Raw genomic sequence first — 4,417 nt, 5'->3', positions numbered from 1 at the left:
CCACCACCCAACACCACCCAACACCACCCAACACCACAAAACCCCACCCAACACCACAAGAAACCACCCAACACCACCCAACACCACCTGATGCCACCAAACACCATCCAACACCCCCCAATACTACCCAACACCACCCAATACCACAAAAAACCACCCAACACCACCTGATACCACCTGATGCCACCAAACACCATCCAACACCCCCCAATACTACCCAACACCACCCAATACCACAAAAAACCACCCAACACCACAAGAAACCACCCAACACCACCCAACACCACCTGATGCCACCAAACACCATCCAACACCCCCCAATACCAACCAGCTCCATTAACCGTGCCAAGCTACTGTAGCATAAAAACTTTTTGGTGAAATTCAGGAAGTTATGTTGAATTTTATAATTTCTAACATTGATGGAAATGCAACTAATGACTGCAAGATGATCAGGTGCTGTGGCTACAAAACATTCCCACATCATCATTCCTCCACTGCCGTGCTTTATAACTGATAAAAGATGTTTCTGATGCTGAACATCTCATCTGTCCAGAGGACGTTTGTCTTGGTCTTCTGCATATTCCTGACCCACGTTAACGCTCTCGGGAGGAGTTTTAAACGGTTTATTTTACACAAACTAAGTGGACTTTAATCAAAACTCTGCTGCTTTTTTAAAGTCAAATCAACCTCAAAGAGCTGGACGTCTCATCTGTTCAGGTTGTTTAATTTCCACGAGGAAAGCCGGGCTAATTGGCTGTCAGGTAGCGAGAGGAGCGCTGACGGATCCGTTCTGTACTCATTTTGAAGAAGATTAGCAAAGCGGAGCGGCAGAATGTCTGAGCTGTGATCCAGAATGACCGGCAGAAAATCACTAAAAACTGGAAGTTTAAATCTGCGGAACAAGGAACATTTAGAAAACCTGCAGAGTAGTTCAACTCGCTTTTCTTTTACATAAACTCTGCAGTATAATAACTTAAAATAACCATCAGAGTCCTGCCGCAGGGAAAACACTTCTGAGCCGGGATTCCCAGGAGGAAAGTTTCATCATCCCAACACGGAGAGAAAATAACCAGCAGCCATCAGTGTCATCGCAAGTTTGAACCAAATATAAAGTGATGAAAAACCTAAAGAGGATTTTTTTTTGTTGTTTAGTTCAAACCCAGTTTGTTTCCTTGGACTGAGGCTGCAGGTTCTACTGCAGGGAAGCAGGAACATTTGTGTTTTCCCTCCTGACAGACTTGGTTCAATTAGAATCAGAACTCCATCATCTGCTCCACCTCCAGCTGCTCTGAGTCAAACCAACCTGTTCCCCTCCTGGCCTGTGGGGGCGCTGCACCAAGAACCACTAAAGGAAACGACACAAAAACCTCTGAAGACACTGAGAGCAACTTCCTGCTTCACCAGATGGAAACAGAAATGGATTGTAGCGTTTGTAGGATTTTTCTTCCCGTCTTTTACCAAAAGTCAAGAGTCACGTCTCCTGCTAGTGCTACGCTAACGTGTTTGTTTTGTTTGTATTTACCCAGAATGCCCTGCGTTGTAGTCCTCTACCTGCTTTTGGAGAGTTCACATATGCTTATATAAACTCTTATAAGGGCCTATTTTAATAGATCAAACACCAAATATTTCTTTATCATTTATTTTCCATTGGTTGTTTCACTCCTAACCTCATTGACTGAACAAATTAAAGTTGTTTTCACGTTTGTCCAAACCTGAGATGCTATCTGAGTGTGCTGAACTGGTGCAGAGTTTTCAAATAAATTTATAATTCAGTTCATTTACAGAACAAACATTTAAGTCAACTCAGCTGTTTTTCTGCATCGGTATCAGCTGATATCAGATATCGGTATCGGAAGTAAAAAAAACATCAATAACTGTAATTTATTGTGAAAACAATTAATTAAAATTCTTATTGTGATAAGAAAAGTATGTCGATAAATGCCCAGCCTTAGTTTGGGATGCAGTCAAGACTTCGTCGTTTTGAGTAAAAATTCATTTCACAGCCCGACGCGCCGCTCCGCCGTGCAGTTAGCGGAGCGCCAGCGGCGCGCTGCATACTGAGCGCGGCTCAGAAAAACCAAAGGTCAAAAACTCTCCACGTCCCGTTCCCTCACAACCAGGGATTCCCCGCACTCATAAAGCGGCTTTTAACCTTGACCAGGCCTGAAGGAGAGCTTCACAATTCACCGCCGATCCATCGGCATTCAGACAGACTGCAGTCATTAATGCAGAGAGTCGCAGCAGGAAGTGGTCAGCATGCAGAGGAAGCCTGGCAGATACAGTGAAAACTGGGAGGAAGCTGATATAATTCGCTTGTCAGGATCCATTAAGGCTAGACTGGTGCCACACACACACACACACACACACACACACACACACACACACACACACACACACACACACACACTCACAGACATTTTTAATTCCAGAATCTCATTTCAGATCTGATTAATTACTCTCTCACGCTTGACAAAGAAAATCAGCAGCAAAACTGAAGGGATTAGCAGAGAAACACACACACATTCACACACACGCTGCATGAATTATTCATCTTGTTTAGTTTTGTTTTCAGTCTTAAATTGAAAATGCGACACAGAGCTACAAACAAAGCTCTGTCACCTGAACTCTGTGTGTCGCAGCTCCGCCTGAGTCAAATCATAAAAATCACACATTTCTGTTTGCAAACATCAACTGTTAATGTTAAGCTGTGACCTGTCAGCGCCCTCTACAGGACGGAAATGACCAGCACAGGAGGATTCTGGGTAGGAACGACGCCGCTAGAATCAGATAAACACAAAACACAACATAGAAACTCATTTTTCAATGTTGTGAAATGGCGTGGACAGAGAAAAGGGAGTAAATTTCCACTAAAACTTGTAAAAAAATTTCTTTAATCATACAGACATCTGTGGGCTCCCGAAGTCAAAAATGTTCAAGGAAAAACTGCAATTTTGAGATTAATATCAGAAATTTTATATAAAAACCTTTGAAATTATCTCAATTTCAAACTTGATTTTTTTTTTTTTACTTTTGAAACTCAAATTTCAATGTTTCCCGAGAAAAATTCCAGATGAATGTGAGTTTTTGGGGAAAAAAAAAAAAAATCTCCTTTTTTTATTTTATTTACAATGGTCCTAATACACCGTCATCACTTTGATCTTAACTGATTACAGTTTTTGACTATTTACTCAAGAAAAAGTAAACTGTACAGTAAACTACTCCTAAAAGTAAATTTCCTCCAAAAACCTAGCTGCTCACCTCTGATAATGCTTTAATCATTTCCATATAACTCAACAGATAAAAGATGAATGAGAGAATATTTAATATAAGGTCAAATTAGATGTTCTCTTTGAATTTTGAATGATTTTTTTTTTGGCTAGCCTCTCTCTCTTTTCAGATTAAAACTGTAAATCGAGAATGACTTTACCTGTATTTTCATGTGAAGTCTCCACCTACCAATATCTGTCCCTCTGTTGGAAAAAAATCCTTTAGTTTTTTAAAATCTGACCGTTTTAATGAAGATGAACACCGAACAGCAGAGCAGCCTTGAACGGTTTTATTCCGACATCACTTTATGTATTTTCCGATAGTTTTCAGGTTTTTCAAAGCGTAGAAGAAGAGCACCTGCCGCTCGTTGTGTCCACAGTGTCTGTGTGGCTCAGCATCGCCCCCTAACAGTGAGGAGCAGTACTTCCTGCCTCATCCTGCGCATCGTCACTGCGCCGATCAGGAAGTCTAATCACACACATTATTTAAATATATTAGCCAGACTGTGGAGCGTCACCACATGTAGAAAATGTATCACTAAACAAGTTCATTAGCAATATTAACAGCAATGAGCAAGCGCCAACTTCCTGCTTCATTCACTTTGTGTGAGACAGCGCCCCCAGAGGTGAAGCGCAGAACTGCATTTCATGTAAATTAAACGATTTTGACCATAAAAAAAAAAGTTGATTAAAACATAAATTTGTAGAAAATCAATGTTAGCATCTATTTTACTTTTTGTGTACAGTGAGCAGTTCTTTGAAGGTTCACTCTGAAAAGCCAATTTATTTTTGAAAATGTACCTTTTTCAAAGAACAAACCATTTTAGCCTGTATATAGTTTCATATTAGATGAGAGAATCTTGACATTTCTTGGTGAAATTATTAAAACAAGTTGAATCGTCTGTATTTATATTTTTATCAAGACAGTGCAAAATAAAAGCAGTATTGTTGTAGGAAATAAAATGTCATGTACGGCTCCATTCAGCAACATGTTGAAAAGTTCATTTGTTTTTGTAACTCAGTTTACAAAGTGAAGCACATTATATAGATTAATTACCCTCAGTCTGATGTTTTCAAGCCCTTATTTATGGTAATTATGATGATTTTATGCTTGCAGGAATAAAAACCTGACATTTAAGATTAGCATGTTA

The 4,417-nt window shown here is 40.0% G+C and overlaps 1 long non-coding RNA gene across 1 annotated transcript in view; it reads right to left on the bottom strand.

The window, feature by feature from the left end:
- LOC106964300 (uncharacterized) overlaps positions 1-3,656 on the bottom strand; it is a 16,877-nt gene extending 13,221 nt beyond the window's left edge. The window contains exon 1 of the long non-coding RNA XR_001428377.1: positions 3,428-3,656. This is a non-coding gene — a long non-coding RNA (uncharacterized LOC106964300). The remainder of the gene's footprint in view (positions 1-3,427) is intronic.
- Positions 3,657-4,417: the final 761 nt, after the last annotated feature.

The sequence above is a fragment of the Poecilia latipinna genome, unplaced genomic scaffold (genome assembly GCF_001443285.1).
Source record: "Poecilia latipinna isolate Pla-1442-1.1 unplaced genomic scaffold, P_latipinna-1.0 Scaffold1654, whole genome shotgun sequence".
Taxonomy (NCBI): Eukaryota; Metazoa; Chordata; class Actinopteri; order Cyprinodontiformes; family Poeciliidae; genus Poecilia; species Poecilia latipinna.
The sequence above is the reverse complement of the archived record's forward strand: the minus strand, read 5'-3'. Positions and strand labels throughout refer to the sequence as shown.